This window comes from Rhinolophus sinicus, linkage group LG01 (genome assembly GCF_036562045.2).
Source record: "Rhinolophus sinicus isolate RSC01 linkage group LG01, ASM3656204v1, whole genome shotgun sequence".
NCBI lineage: Eukaryota > Metazoa > Chordata > Mammalia > Chiroptera > Rhinolophidae > Rhinolophus > Rhinolophus sinicus.
The window spans coordinates 54,903,472-54,920,485 of NC_133751.1; the positions used below are offsets into that span (position 1 = coordinate 54,903,472).

Genomic DNA, 17,014 nt, shown 5'->3' on the forward strand with positions numbered 1-17,014 from the left:
GACATATTTAATCTCTCCATTCAATGACCTTTGTCCATACTTTCTTTACTGTAGTGCCTAGACCAATTATTAATTATTTGTTGACCTGTCAGTGTCCCGCTAATGATCTGTGGACTATCTCCTAACCTAACACAACGAAAGCCAATGGAATGAATGGATAGATGGTTATAGCCTAAAGACAGAGTTTATGAAAATCTTCCAAGATGGAAACTGTCAGGATGACAGTGTCAGTCAACCTGACACTGTCATTTCCAGATGTGATGAGGGACTGCACAGCTATTCTATCTGCAAGCAAGGAAATCATGTTACATACCCAGAAGAGATAGAAGGGAGAACCCAGGAGCCTGTTAATGAGTTGACCATAAACTATATGGTAACCACACAAAGACATTTCCTCTTGTTCTCTGAGAATAATTTAACTCTAGGCCATTGCCCAAAGCACCAATTTTCAGCCAACAATCATAGTTGGAGATTAGGAGAAAAAAACTACAATATAATTACAGTGTAAGCTAAGATTAAGGTCTAATACCTGATTTTTTAAAAAAGGATCATGATGGGGCATTTTTCCTTGAACACGTAAGAACAGACCCTATAGATTCCATCTCACTAAGCAATTCCCAATAACTGCCACGAGATGGCATGTTCACTCCATTCATTTACTAAGAGATTCTGGCAGGGCTCCAAACCCATAAAATCCTAGAATGAAATCCCTGGGCAAACAGGCTTAGCAAGGAGCTAAGACTTGATAAGACTACATTAAAAGCATCACCTCAGGGCCTATTTGCCCCCAGGTACCACCCAGTGACTCACAACTTTGCCACTTGGTCTCCCAGAGTAAATCTGGTTAATTCAAGAGCTGACAGGCTCCATCTAGGTTGAACCAAGACTGAAGGCTGCTTTGTCTGGGCAGGCAATATGGTTGACAGTTGATTTTCAAAGTATATTGAAGACCTTGTTGCAAGAAACAGAGTTTCAGCTCTCATTTGCTGCAGCTGAGATGAAAACAAAAATCATGAATAAAGCTTCAAGTGTCAGGAATAAGGGGGACAAAAGGCAGAGGAAATAGTCCTTGATGTTACAACGTCATGGCATCACTCTTTCTGCAAAACTGTTTGATTCTGACTACAAATAAATAAAATACACTGTGGGGACAGAGCCAGGAGTGCAGTTTCCAGGCTCTCAGCCTCATGTGGAAAGGTGCTGGCTCAGGTAGTAAATGGCCATCAACTGGGATTGGATGGCGTCAGCTGTAACCAGTGAGCCATTGGCCACTAATATAACTGTTGTGGCTACGCTAGCAGCAAATGGGGGGCTAGCAAGAAGATGGTGGCTGAGCTAGCAAGCGGCGCAGTGAGGGTTGCGGATCGTGTGGCTCCTGTTTCTTGTGTCTCCAACCAAGCCGCCAGCGAGAATATAGTGGAATGACTCCCCTACCTATGGCTCCGTGGGTGTTCCTTTTTGGCCTCACCATGTCCTGTGTTCTTGTGTGAGGAGCGGGAGCTGAGACCCCGCAGTTCGCACTGCATGACACATGGCGCAGCGAGGAGGGTCTCCCGCATGACGTACACTGAAAGATTTTAGGGGCCAAGATGATTCATAAACAGGAAATTGATTTTTTAACCTGGCTTCAATCAATAAACGCAAAAGAAACATTGCTTTACATTGCATGAGGCCTTGCAGTTCCCAGAGAATGGCCATTTTCTCATTTGTTCCCAGCAATAATTCTGTGAACATTATAGTTCTCATTGCACAGATGTGGAAACTGAGGCTCTTCGTGGCCGTCTATCCCACATAAGTGTACAAAATATCCACATACTTCTTTCGCTTAAACTAGATTAAAAACTAGTCTGACCACACACAATTATTTTGAAGGAAGCATGTGTCACTTGGATTCTTCACCAGGTTATTAATTTGTTTCTTGCAAGGAAGGGAGAAAGGGTGAGAAAGGGCTCTGCCAGGGGCAATCTATAGACAGTAAACCTGGAGGTCTCAATTATGCCTAGACTGACAGGGGCTATTGATAAGATGCATCTCTTTCCTTATCTATACCAGCAAAATACATATCATTCCTAGAAGATAACTTGTCTTTAAGTGTCAAATCAATAGTTATTAATCAATTTTCCAGATAGCTCATTGTTGCAGCACCTATTAATAATGACGATCTATACTGTTTTTATCTTCATTTAAATAAATCACTGTTACTCTAAATACCAATATCCTCAATCAAGTTTCCAAACAACAAAGTAGTAACATCCCCAAATTCTGCTATTTCAAAAAAAGAAGTCTGCTAACAAGTCATAAAAGTTTTTCCATTGTATAAGCTGGAATGTTCCACACAAAATTTCAGATTAGTACAACTACACCCATACCTATAATTTAAGGAAGACTAAGGGATCAAATAAGTGTTCCCAAGGAAAACAGGCATGGGGAAAAAGTACTAACAGTCTGACAGACTAATAAAGAGTAGAATCTATTTCTGAGCCACAATTATCTACCTGATAATTACTTTCAGTGTCTGGGTAAGAAACATACTCTATTGTTTGAGCTTGAACATGTTCACATCAAAAGAAGTCAGACTTAAAAAACAAGCAGCCAAAGCCCTATGGGGAAGTTGAGATTTGCAGTTTACAAGTATGGGTAGCACATTTCACAGAGGGCAAACTGTTGCAGTATTTTTAAATTCACAGTTACACAATAAAGAAGGAAAGTCCAAGAGAAAGTCAAAAAGTGAGTTTCTTAAGGCTGAAGTGGGAAAGTGACATTTTGGGAGATGGCTTCTTTCTCCTACTTTGCCTTTGCCTCCAAACAAAACAAAAACAAGCAAAACAAAAACAAAAGGAGCAAGAATCAGTGGTGTGGGGAATGAAAAAAGGAATTCAATATTCTAGCCAGAAACTGTGAACTAAAATGGTGGCTATTAAGGGAAACATAAGAGGATTGCTTTATTTTAACTTATAATAGTGTTGAAGGATGTTGTTTGAATCAGTTGCCAATTCTGTAACTCTTGGACTCCAGGAAATGAAATTTAAGTTGTACATGTGTACCCCACACAAAAAATGAATGAATCATAGATTAGTGGACCAGAACCGACTTTCAAGGTTATGTACTCCAACTGCCATGGTCCAGATCGGGTTAAGCCCAACAGGCAAATGTGACACGTGGCCCAGGTGCTGGGAACAGAATCCAACATCCTGGTCCTCAATCCAGGGTTCTTTCCACTCCACCTGCCTATAACCCAGGGTCTCTAACCAAGGGATCTGTGGAAAATATGGGTCATCACGTTCCACCCCAGAAGAACCAAAGCGTCAAGCATCCTCTCCAAGATGACATGTGTGTTTTAAACCAGCAATGGGAAAGGCTTTAAAAAATTGAAACTGTCCGCTCCCTCCCTCAATTTCAAAGCAGCAAGTTTAACTGCATGGACTCAAGAAAGGCAACGTCGTCAAGTTAGAAGAGGTTCACTGTATCAGCAAATCTCTAAAATCTTGAAGAGCTGAGATTACCTATCCTTCAAATCAGGAAAGACAAACTTTGGTGGAACTTTTGGAAACATGACAGTGATTGAGATTCAGGAAAGATATGGCATCTTGCATTCCTCACAACTGGGGGATACATTCATATTTCCAACCTCCCAGTTCTTCATTTTGCTTTGGGTTAAAAGATGACTTGTTTTGCTCCAGATATTTTTCTCACACCTTATGTCTCCCTCCACCCACGAGATAGTGGCTGATTTTTGTCCTCTATTCAATCTTAAGCTTGGACAAAAGCAATTGTGTAACCAACCAAGAATCCTTCAGGGCTCTTGGCACACAGCACCCATCACTTGGGAGCACATATGTGGGTCAGTGAGTATCAGCTGTGAGGCGGACTTGGCAGTCAAGCAATAAACCTGTGGTGATGGGCACAATTACAGCTCAGTCCTTGCAACCAAAGATCACACAGTTTGAATAGAAGTGTACAATTTCCAAAGCTATCAACTGTTCTGGAAGCAAATTGAGACATGACGGATTAAATACTGATACCCATATTCATATAGTGTCCCTTCCAAAATCCAGTCAGAATAGGTTTTGTAGTTAAGTGGGAAAAAGACGAAATGACAAGCGTTCTTTTAAAAGATGACGCTTGAGAAAGGTCATTAAAGGACTCCAACCCAAGTACAGAGTGAATCTGAGATGCAGAAATCCCATTTTTAAGGTAGTGACAAAAATGACATTCGCGCACAGGTGCAAGTCTGGTCATGAGTGACTTTCTGATGAAAAATTCCACAATTCCATTTTAAACAGAGGAAGGGGGTTGTTTGCAAAGAAAGCCTCCAACAAAACTGCAGTGAAGTTTTCAGTCTTTCCACTAGAGGTCATACCTTCCTAATTTTTCTTTTCTGTTGGGCCGGCTCCAACCGAAAAAAATGAAAGGGAAAAAGGCCTGAAGGTTGGATATAAATATTTTAAATTCATACCTGATTGTACTGATATGCTTTCAAAGCGAGTCAGAAATGGATTTGGGTTTCAGAAACAGTCTTCTCATGAGTGAAGTCCAAGTGCTCACGTGCTGTTTGCAGCAGTCCTATTGAAATGGTGGGATGTCATACACTCACCGACAAAATTCCATAGTTGGGGGATGAAAAAAGCAAATGGAAAAGAAAGATGCCCTAAGAGATAATGTGGATGCTGTGATGGAGATGTGATAAATTTAGGATACAGAAAAGCTTGAATGTGAACCCTACCTTTATGATTTATTAGCTATGTGACATTTGAATAAGTTGAATTTTTTGAAACTTTAGATTCCTCACTTTAAAAAAAATGAGGATAATACCACCTCTTTCAAAAGGCTATTATAAGTCGTGACTGGAATAATTACATACAGCTCTCAATAAAGTGTCTGAAACTTTGCAGATGTTGAGAAAATGTAATTTTCTTTTAAAAATAGTATTCTGTTCACACTTCTCTAGGCCAATTAATCACACTGGTTTTTATCTTGCTGCTTGGCCATGTGACTTTTTTTTTTTTAAGAAATGTTCCAGTATTTACCTATTCAACCATCTCCCTCCCTCCCCTCTTGTTTTTTTCTCCTGATTTCAGTTTCCCCATGCTTTGTAAGTGTCAAGTAATGTGGGTTGAATGAATGAAAGCTCCTGAATTCTGCCAGCTTTGTAAGGGACAGAAAACACTTTTCAAGAAAAGCTACCATAAAGTACTTGATTGGTAGGAGTGACAAATGGAGGGTAAAGGGGGAGGGGAGAAAAGGGAGGAAGAGAAAAGGCCAGATGTATTGATTTTTATGGTCAGTTTTTAATACCATCTTTTCTATTCTCTGATGAATTTGATATATGAGCAAAATGTAGTGAAATCCTGAATACTGAATAGATGCTGTCTTGTTACCACAGTGGTTCTCTAACTAGCATGCAGAGAATCATCCTGAGAAACGATTAAAGCACAGATTGCTGAGCTGCGGCCCCCAGAGTTTCTGACGCAGTGGGTCTGGGATGTGCCCAAGAATTTGCATTTCTAACAAGTTCCCAGGTGATTCTGATGCTGCTGGTCCAGGGCCACATTTGGAAAACCACAGGATCAGCACAGCCACAGACTTTATAATTCAACTGTGGGGCAGCAAATGGAATCAGAGTAAGAAACCGAGGCTCTAGTCCTGATCTCCCATTCATTCACGGGGAAAGGCCACTACCTGCCGTGCTTCTGTGTGCTTTACCTGTAAAGAAGGACAGTGTCTGTCTACCAGTAAGGTCATGTGAAGGTCAAAAGAGGAAGTGGGTAAAGTTAAACTGAAAACTGAGCAAATGCTCTGTAAGAACGCAGTATCACAACCAGTAATTCCAAACAGCTCATGATAGTGCATCTGAATTGTCAACTTGTTTGCATGGGGGGGTGCCCAGATTTCTGGTCAAGTATTTCTGAGTGTGTCTGTGAGGGTATTTCTGGACGCAACTAGAATTTGAATTGGTAGGCTTGGTGAAGTAGATTGTCCTCCCCAAACCCTCGAGGACCTGGATAAAACAAACATGGGGAGGAAGGAGGAATTTGCCCCTTTTTTCCTGAAACACTGCTCCAGTGGGAAGATCTCATCTCATTTTCTCTCTCCCTCGGACTAGGATTGACAGCGCTGGCTCCCCTGGTTCTCAGGCATTTGGACTCAGACCAAATTACACCACCGGCTTTCCTGGGTCTATACCTTATAGACGACAGAGAGGACTTCTCAGCGTCCATAACTGCATGAGCTGATGCCTCATAATAAATCTCCTTTTATATCCTATTGGTTCTCTGGACAACTCTACTACACAGAAATTACTTAAAAGATTTTCTAAATATTGGTTAAGTGACAGTCCTAGGATCTGGCCTGGGTTTCACCTGGACACACATGTGTCCTTCCTGGGCCATAGTTTTCCATCTAGCCAGGGGTTTAGAGATAAGATGATGTCTCAGGTCTTTCAAATTTAAAAATGCTACGGTCCTACGACCAGAACACGAGCAGGGACTGGAGCACAGGTGGAAGATCTCTCAACAGAGGGAACACCCTGCCACCTCCCAGAGCTGAGGACAAGCTCTGTTATTCTGTCTGCAGGGATCACCCCGCTGTAACCTCAGGGTCACAGACTCTGTCCACACTTCAGTAAAGACCAGCTGCAGAATCCAGGAGTGCCATGACCCCCTCCAGTCCTCAGCATGAGCCCTCAAATATTCCAAAAACCAACCCCATATTGACTATCATAACCCCAAACAGTAAATGTGTCATCATTACACAGGTACCACCAGAGCCTTCTACCATCCAGTCAATTGATAAATGCTTGAGATTCTGCCTCTAAAAGGTCTGCTGCACTGTGCCCTCTCCACACATCCCACTGCCACTAGGTGCCATTGTCACAGTAGAGCTCAGGCCCTCACATCTCTCACAGGAACAACTGCAAAACCTCTTAATTGGAACCACCACCACCTGCATAAGCTGCCGAAGGATCTTCTTAAAGGATGACTAATCACATCCTTCCCCCTCTCCTGCTCAAACCCCTTTGATGGTGCCCTCGTCCCGGTAGCCAACGCTTTCCACATTCTGAAGCCAATTGCCATTTCCAATTTCACCTGACTGTTTCTTATGTCCCTCAGTGGCTCTAGCACCCAAATGGAGGCCCCAAAGTATGCTGGTTCTCCAAACATGTCCTGCGCTTTCTGGCTCCCTCTATCTCTTCTCTTTGCTCTCCATCCTTGTGTGGTGAGATCTTGACAATTCTATTCCTCCTAAAAGCTTTTGCCTCCTAACCCCCCCACAAATCACACATACTGATTAACCTGATATTTGATGAGATTTGTGGTGTGACGGGTACTGCAGCTTTTTTAGTGCATTCCCATGTCTCACACAAGACCGCGAGTTTTGAGAGCACAGGGCTGGAGCCTTCCTTACCTGTGTCCCCCTGAGTTCTCTGTCGGGAGTTAAGCGACTGAGGCCTAGGACAGCCTGTCCTGACACACAATGTGTCCTTCCAATACGAACTAGCTCGTACCAGACTGGCTAATAGTGGAACACAATAAAAGTAGTGTCAGTACATATGCAGTTTCTCCAGAACATTAATATTTTATACAACCAAGGAATAACAGGTAAACCAAACACACAGTCAGCAGAGTGCAGAAACCCGTGGAGAGACTGATACATTCTTCCTGGCTCAGACTGGCATGTGGTCTGTCATGGAAATGCTGTTTTTTTACTGTGTATTTATTATGACTTCAGTCCATTTTATCCCCGTCTTCAAGGATTTTACGTAACCCATGCACTGCATCGTTACATAAATGCCTAGACTAGTACTCCACCAAGGGACAGAAGTCAGACGACTGGTCAGAAGGAATGATTGCTGATGGCGAAGCCCTTCGATACAATTCCCCTGAATGTCAACTGCTTGAGCCAGCTCTCGACTAACTGAAAATCTGAGAGATAAGATGCCGCGCCTGTGCCAGAATCTGGAGGTACCAATAGAAATGCTCCTGGGAAGACAGAGCTGACCTGAGCTGACACTAGAATGTAAGTGACTCATAGTTTTCCTGGAGAGCTGAGCATGTGTGGAGAGTGCTGGAGCCAGAGGTCACCGGGCTCCTGAAGAGGGAGACGGCATCTAAAGGAAAAAAGCATAGAAAGGGGGAAAGGGAAAAAAAGATCAAGAGAGAGGTGGGAATCAACATTTATAGAACATCCACTAAGAACCAAGCATATTATTTGCTAGCTCAGTATCTACATGCAAAAAGCTTTCAGTTTGATGCTTGTCCTCCATTTACATGAAAAGAAAGTCGGCTCCATGGTGGAGAGATGAGCCTAAGGTAACTAACACAGAGTTGCCCAAGTCCCATACACCAGCTTTTCACTGCAGTGCTGGCTTCCCAACAGAGCACCAAGGGTAGAGCTTCCTCTGGAGCCCTGGACGGAGTGGAAGATGTGGGCCGGTGAGACATGTAGGGGAGACTGTGCACCAACTGGGCAGAACCTGGGCCTGCCCCTCACCCCCACCTCAACCACTTTTATTTGTTTTACATACTGGGCTTCCCTGAGGCTTCTATTTGAAGTAAGACTCCCACGATTTTAAAAGGGAGAGGGGGAAAAAGGTTTGAATATCACTGCATCATCTCAAGCTGGCTATTTCCCAATTCTGCCTCGGGCTGGCCTTCAGCAGAAAAACAAATCAGTGCTTACAAAAGATCTACTCTCTCCAGAACGCCACTGTGAGGTCCATAACCTCACAAAGCTGTCTAAAAAGGCTTCCCTCTTTTCTGACTTGACGCGTTCATTTGACTCTCTCTACGCCTTTCCAGACATTCCAAGGCAGCACAGGAGCTTGAGGAAGCACAGGCAGCTTGGAGAGCATACCTTCCAGTTCTGCAGCTGGTGTGCTGGCAAGAAGCTGTGGACGGACCCCAGACGGGCTCTGAGCCCGAAGCAGGGCGCCTGGGCACAGCCCTGGTGTTCCCTGAGAGGACATTACTTCCCCTCTCCCGGCCATTTCCTTACTACCAAGTGAGCTGGTCAGGCTAGGTGGTCTGTGATGTTCTTTCTGACTTTCAGGAGTCTACACAGAAAGAGTGTTTGTGTTTCTGGGTTAAGGAGAAGGAGGGGGAGATGTATTAAGAATGAGTGTGTAGTATGTCAGAGCTAATAGGTGTAAAGCAAATGCCTCACAGACACATGCAGACCCTTCACAGATTATTTCTCTAAAATTCATGAGTACTAAAGAACAGATGGGGAAAGAAAGGCATTCTGAATGCTGATAGAACTTAAGCAGGATGGAACAGAATTTGTCTTTAATTCCCCTGAAATAACAACTCCTAACTACACAACAGGTAATTGCAGAGCTTTCCAAAGACCTTTGGAAGTCTGGAGTTGAGGCTTCTGTGTTGCAGGGAAAAGACACGAGTGGAAGTGTCTTTAAAGTGGTTACAAAGAAAATAACGGGCACTGGATTTATAGCCAGTCTCTGGGCAATGAATGATTTGTCACTTTCTCCTTCTGGTATTGATTCTCGCCCCAGACAGACGACGAATGACTGCTGATGAAAGTGCACACATCTCAGTGACTGCTCGGGCTGGCTTTGCAACCCTCCTCCAGCATCCTGCACCACGCTCTCTCTGCAAAGGCCCCACCGTCCTCACAGCAGCTCAGCTGGCCTTGTCTGCACACATCTGGAGGTACTACCCCGGGGGTACCTATATCACAGCTTTGCCACCTGTTTTTCATTCCCAGAAATCTATGTAAACCAAACAGAATACGTACTCTGGCATTATCCACCCTTCAAATAACAATGTACATATCACTTATTAGAAAATTCTTTGATGCTGCTGCCTTCCAGATATTGTTAGTGCCACTATCCAACCACTCCTGGACTTTAATAACATAACCCATATATTGAGCATCTACATTGGTGCAAGGGCTTTTTCTTTTTTTTAATGTATTATCATTAATCTTTACGAGGGCCCTGAGTAGTGTGAAGAAATGGAGACTCTGAGGTTAATTACTTCCTAAAGTTATTACAGTCTGTGGATCTCATCTTTGAGTCCAGGTTTCTGACTCAAAAGACAGTTGACCTGCAAACATCTCACACAGGTATGGGGTGACGCCTATCCACATCTGCTTTTCCCGTTCCTCTCACTCATCCTCACAACTCCACTACAGCCCCGGGAGATGGCAAAGTAACTGAAGCTTTCAAACAAGAAATGAAAGAAACCGGGAGGTACAGGGGCAGACAAGGAGAACTGAACCAAGAGACATTTTCAGGCCTGAATTTCCTGTCTTTACCCTCTTCACGTGTCTGACATTCTACCAATTAGGCTTAGTGTCACAATTTAAAAAAAAGAGAACAGAAACTGCCTCTTGGAAGGTAAGGCTCTTGTTACCATTTACTCTGTAGTATAAATGTCTTCAAGCAGAGTGTGCCACTGTCACAGCAGTGGAGAGAGACAGCTGCCTTGCAGGGATGGGGCCTTTGACTCAGAGTGGACTGATTGCTAGATTAACAAATACCATGGAAGGACCTCCGAGTGCTGGAAGGCCCTGGGGACAGAAGTGAGAGGCCAGGAGGACTCAACAGGCAGGGCCAAGGAGATGACTGGTCAATTTCAAAATTCTGCTGAGCTCGCTTCCTCTTCCTCCCTCCTACTAGATAGACTCCTACTCCCCCAAAGACAAGCTTATAAGACAAGTATTACAGCTGAACTGCAAATTGAGTTGAAATGGCACCTGTGAACCCATGCATTATTTGGACTGTTTTACATGGAAATATGTGATCTGCTTCTAAGCAATCAATACATAGTCATCATATTCCTACATGTGTGGCTACCAAGAGACATTATTCACAGAAAGTCACAAAGAAGCTAATTACGTGTGCCACAAGCTTAATAGTATTACTCCAAAGGAAAATGAGGAGTGGAAAATCTGCTTAAATTCTTCATTCCTAATAGTTGTTTCTAAACGTCGTTGAAGAGGAGAGGCTGTAATACCCTGATAGTGGTTTCTTACTATTTCACTTTAATTATTGGTGTCTCCCCAAAATGAGATTCAATAGAAGAGGTAATGTAAGTTCATTTAAGACACCAATTTTCATTGGTATGGTGGGAGAGAATTCATTATTAAAATGGGATCTTGCCAACTAACTTTATTACTCTCATGCTTTTTAAATATCCACCTAGAAGTTATCCTGAGAGACATAAGAGCAAATGCAAATGACCGGGCTTTGTAAACAACAACGTCCAAGACCAGGTGGGTGGTATCAGGGTGACTCTGAGGAAGCATCAGGTCCAAAGGGACGCACAGGACCAAAAGATCAGAAAGAGCCAGCTTATTCCTACTGAGCTGGTGACTCTCCCTGTGGCCACGAATAAATCACTTATCTTTCACGGCTTTTGCTTCACTGTGTGCAAAACCGAAGGAAACATTCCATCACTCTCATTCATCCATCTTAAAAGTATGTGGGTCCTTAGAACCCACATACTATGTGGGTCCTTGATCTAGTCTAACTGCTACATTTTATAGAAAAGACCACTGAATGCCAAAGAGGCACTGCTAGTAGCTAAAACCCACAAAGCTAGTGAGTGTCAAGAGACATAACTAGATCAAGGTCTCCTAATTCTTAAAGCACAACTCTGATACCCTGGGTGAGTATTACCACATAGAGGTGGTGAGAAGGGTACAAATGGACAAACATAAAGCCTTTACAGGACAGCCTGGCCATCACACTAATGCCAACAGTCAGCTGACATTTGATTTTTATAGTTTCTACTAACCCGATATGCTCGGATAGAATATGAGAGTCAAGGTTTATTTATAAGCCAGTGTAGTATTCATTCAAAGTTAAATTTGTATTTTTATACATATTATTTTCACAATTGAATAGTCTCAGTTTTAGTTTATTTATAGGTGGCTTTAAGCAAAAACATCTAAAATAAAGAAATCAAGATTACCTGTAAGGCAATTCTGTTTAGAACAGGTTTAATTTTAATTAATGCCATACCAAAATGGGTCCAATTTGCTTTGAAAACACTGAGTAAAAATAAATGTCTGAGAATCTCTCAAATGACTTGCAGCTGGAAAATTCCTAACTATGTCTACTCACGGCTTAACAAAATGCATTTCTCCAAGATAAGTCTACTCTTTTGACTGAGAGCTGAATAAACAGGAAAAAGATTGTTCATGACTGGCTTGGACTACCAGATACACACACATATATGTAAAAAGTTAATTTTAAAAGACCAGTACTCATGCCAACCTGTTTTATTCAAATCAATTTGTTTTTAATAAAATTGACCAATTAAAACTATGAGAAAATACAAAACTCCTGGAAATAAGAATTGGCTCCTAAGTCAAAACATAACAAAACTACGTCTACTACAAGGATATCCCTTAGTATAGCCTAATGACGTTTGGGGCAAAAAGACAAAAATCACAGCTCTTCTCTATGCTGATATATATTCAGTAGTTATTTGCTTCTGCAAGAACTTTGAAAATATAATTAGCAATCTCTTATGTTGACAACATACCCAGCTTTACCAAGAGAATCTTGGACAGTAGAAATAGGGTCAGATCCTTGAGGGACAAAATTCCAAAAGAAGAAATTAAGATTTTATCCATCTTCCCCCTTAGACTGCAAGCTCTCTGAGGACAAGAACAATGACCCCCCTGCCCCAGGGCGTAAGGTCCCCAACTATGAAAGTTCAATGCACATTTGTCAGATGAAAAAAAATATTACTAAAGAATGTTGGCAGGTCTAATAAGACCTTAACTATTTTGGCAAAAAAATTCAAGTTATTATTTTTTTTTAATGAGGGAAAGTTGAAAGTTGGCGTTTGTTAGAAAATAAGGGGGCAGGAGTAGAGTATGGGAGAAAGTGTTCTACAGGAGCTAATACCTTGAGCCAAGCCTTGAAAGCAGGTGGTTTGGGGAGGATGAGATCAGAAGTTCTAGAGCTCGCTCTGCCATTACTGTCTGATTTCTGAAACAAAAAATAATTAACTTTTCTGGGCATCAAATGCCCCTGGTGTGAAATGATGAGTATGGACAACTTAAAATATTTTCTAGCTCTAACAATTTGATTAAAATAGCTGATGTTTATAAAGATGTAGCTGAGTTCAATTGTGGTCCATAGAGTATATTTAAGGAGGAAATTGAACAATATATTTTTTAAGGTTTTCATTAAAATTTTTATAAATGTCTGCACTTTGAGCATTAACCTTTTGCTGTCATTTCTCCAAAAATCATTGCTTCGTCTCTCCACTTTGTGTTCCTACACCATTCTCATAATCCCTTTCATGCTATGTACAAAAAAAAGGTGCTCAAAACATCCAGGGAGATACACAGAGGAAAGTCCATCCAAATACTTCTTTCTCTGAGTCTTCAACTTTTTATTTTAAGGAGCAATTTAAAATATAACATCCTCCAAGTAGCTTTCTTTGATTATGTCTCGCTTAGGGGTCTTTCTGTGTGCTTTCACACTGCCCTGGGCTCCCCCTAACATATCCCTGCTACACTACTTACTTTTCTGTCTCCCTATTAAAATGTAAACCCTTAAGAGTAGGGGCCGGGTGGTGTTCTGGCCTAGTTCCTACTTTATCTCTAATTGCTCTCACAGTAACTCTCACATAATAAGCATCTAAAATGCTTATTGAATGAATGAGAACATGAACGGGGAAAACAGAGGCCTGGATAAATGTGTGTGTGTTTGGGGGCGGGGGGTGCAATTCATTGCAGGCAAATTCTCTTGCCAAGCAAGTCACGAAACGGAGCATGGAAGAGACCTCAGAGATCATCTGGTCCAACCCCTCCTTTTCCAGAAGCCAAGGAACCTTGGCATGCTGCCCCATGCAATATAAAAGAATGCTTCAGGAAGCATAGAAAAGAATATTAGGAAAAGCAAACATTCTCTCTAATAAATGAAGAGAACAGCCCACGACATCTGCAAGTGGAACTTAATTAAAATATTCACAGTACTGATTTTATTCGGCCTTTATTAGTACCTTCAAATGCGTGCACCTATTACCTTAGCGATGTCAAGTCTACATCATCCGGGCTCAATTACTTAGTATGTAGATCAGGCAAGATCCTCCCTTATCTCCCTCCTGTGTTTCTCCAGCCTCTCAACGCTCATTAGCACCTCCAACAGAAGGCTGAGGAAATGAAGCTCCAATTTATCAATGTCAACTGTTGAACCAGCAAGTGGCATCGGTCCCTCCCACACATGGAAGTGTTTGGACAATTCTGAATCAACAAGATGTTGGCAGCTGTATTGCTATGGTTCAGTAATTGCATTGTTTCCTACTGTGCTCTACGGGTTGTGAAATGAATTTATTAAACAACCTACACAAAGGGAATACGCTGTGGGCCAGTGGAAACAGCTCTGGGCTGGTGTGGGGAAACTGTCTTTAACGCTCCCTTTGACCACTAGCCTTGACTCTAGCTTTTTTTGGCCTCAGGCTCCTAACTACTTAAGAGGATAATAATTCTGCCCTGGGCAGTAGAGAAATGTCTGGCACCTAAACCATGTGTGCTTCCACTCGCCATATACAGGTTTAACATTTATCAAATTGTTTACAGACTGGAACCTACCATACTTACTTACAGCCTAAATTATGCCCTTTGAGTACAACTGCCATGACACAAACTGGTACCCAGTGCTTGATAAGATGCACCAGAATCCATAGTCTAACTGGCGACTTCACACTGGAAAGGAACGGTTAGGAAAGGAAAAGTGAGCCCAGGCACATGAAGCATATAATGGAGGGATCTGAACATACACAGTATAGAAACCAAGTCTATTGTCTTTGGTTAAGTTTTCCAGTTGATATTTTGCCAGGTGCCGTAGGTTATGAAAACTAGTTGGTGTTTTGGAAATCTATGCTTATACTGGCGGTGTGACAGAATGAGAAATATTTTCAAGTGAAAATGGAAAGCTTACTTGGTATATTATTGCAATTGCAAAAGAGGAAAAACAAATAAGTTAAAAAAAAACAATCCTATTTCAGTTAGTGTTAAACTGGCCCCTGAATCTCAGAAGGCGGACAGGGTTTGGAATTACAGAGCCTGTCCCCAGAGTGTCATCCTGCTGAGGGGCAGATGGAAAGTCTCCCTGGCTCTAGTGTTAGCTGGGCCTGAAGTAGCTACAAGGTCTCTTGGGTCGCTGGGGGTGTTTCTTCTGGACAAAGCTAGAGGAGGCTGAGTAAAGATGAGATTTGGGAGGACACTTTCTCTTCAAACAGGAATATAACATTCACTCAGGGTCCTAATTTTGGCCTCAATAGTTTTCTCATTCTTTCTTTACAAGCATGCGTGCATGCATTAAAAAAATGAATGAATGAATGAATGAATGAATGAATGAATGAATAAATAAGGCTTGCTTTCAAACTAAGAAGTTCACTTCTTTCCAACCTCCGCAACTGTTTTAGTAAACAGGGCTCAATTCAGATCCATAGTCATTTACTGAAATCTACACATAGCCCAGTGGTTCCGGCCAGGTATAATGGCCGACAGATTACTTATCCTGGGCTTACTCACATCCACAACAGGGATAATGACTGTTAAGGTTTAAGATAAGGCCTGTAAAGCACAAAGCCCAGTGCTGAACATACTAGAGAAATCTATGGTAGGTGGGCTAGGTACTCTATTTCCCAGTCTCTGATTTAAACCTCATTATTTTACAGACAGAACAGTGGCCACTTAAGGACATGAAGTTAGAAAGTAGAAGATTTAAGAACTAAAGCCAGGTCTGGCTCACTTTAAATCTCACCTGCTTTCTGCGACACGATGTTGGTGTGACCCTCAGGGACATTTTGTTCTTTCCAGACTGGGTGGCAATGCCCTATAAGGCAGGCACTCTACTGAATACACTAATGGGACTCTTTTGGCCTTTTTCATCTCCCTCTCAGAAAAAGAGAATGGAATATGGACCTACAAGTTCATTACTGGAGCTTTATGTTCTTTGGATTCTGGCTGAATGCAAATGTACTTCATTTTCCAATTAGGAGCCCTCTAACCAGTGCAGGTCAACTGGCTGATAAGTGGTGCAGTAGCATGTGAGTTTTTAAGAGCCACCCACAGCGCTGCATTGAGAGCTGAGGATCAGCGTTCCCGTCCCACAGGGGATGTGCTGGGGACTAGGACAGGACGCCAAGGTGTCCGCTAACTTCTGCCTCAGCAGTGGGGCTGAGAAACCTGTATTCCCAACTCACAACTGCTGTAGCACGTCAGCTGGGCCTGATGTCCCCATCTGGAAAATGGTGGGTTTGGACAGGTTGATATATATATTTTTAAAATCAGGTTTATTGAAGTATAAATTATATACAATAAAATTCACCCTATTTAAAGATACCGTTTGATAAGCTGGACAAAGGTATACAGGCACCATTAAGACAGAAGATTTCCATCACCCCCAAAATGTCCACATACCCCTTTGCAGCCCACCCCCTCCCAGGCCTCAGGCATTCTCTGATTTGTCACTATAGTTTTTCCATTTCTTGAATGGCACAAAAGTAAGAGTATGTAGCCTTTTATGGCTGGCTTTCTTCACTTAGCAGGATGCTTTTAAGATTCACCCATGTTGAATTCATCAAATCGATAGCTTGCTCCTTACTGCTGAGTGGGATTCCATTGTATGGATGCGACACACTTTGTTTATCCACTCATGTGCTGACACACAATTGGGTTGTTTCCAGTTTTTTGCTAACGTAACTATTATGCACACTTGTGTACAAGCCTTTATATGGTCGTAAATTCCATTTCTCTCAGGTAAATAGGAGTGTGACAGCTATGTCATGTGTTAAGTGTGTGGCGTGTGTTTAACTTCCTCACTACCAGTTTTGCAAAGTGGCTGTACCATTTTGCATTCCCGCCACCCATGTCTGGGGAGCCTCAGATAATGACTGTAATTCTTATCAAGGTCCCATTAATATGTACTCTTCTGGAGCCAAGTTCCCATGAAATGCATCCTAGTACACCTCACAGCACAAGGACCAGTGCAAAGTTAGAGCATAACCTTAACATTGAGAGCCCT

At 42.3% G+C, this 17,014-nt stretch overlaps 1 protein-coding gene across 2 annotated transcripts in view; it reads right to left on the reverse strand.

Moving 5' to 3' along the window:
- The window catches only part of MB21D2 (Mab-21 domain containing 2), a 101,505-nt gene that overhangs the window by 10,885 nt on the left and 73,606 nt on the right, over positions 1-17,014 (reverse strand). The window contains exon 2 of one of the 2 annotated variants that reach the window (XM_074329559.1): positions 4,457-4,563. The exons of the other annotated variant lie outside the window; for it this stretch is intronic. The gene's annotated coding sequence lies outside the window, so the exon portion shown is untranslated. The remainder of the gene's footprint in view (positions 1-4,456; positions 4,564-17,014) is intronic. 2 annotated transcript variants of the gene reach the window in all.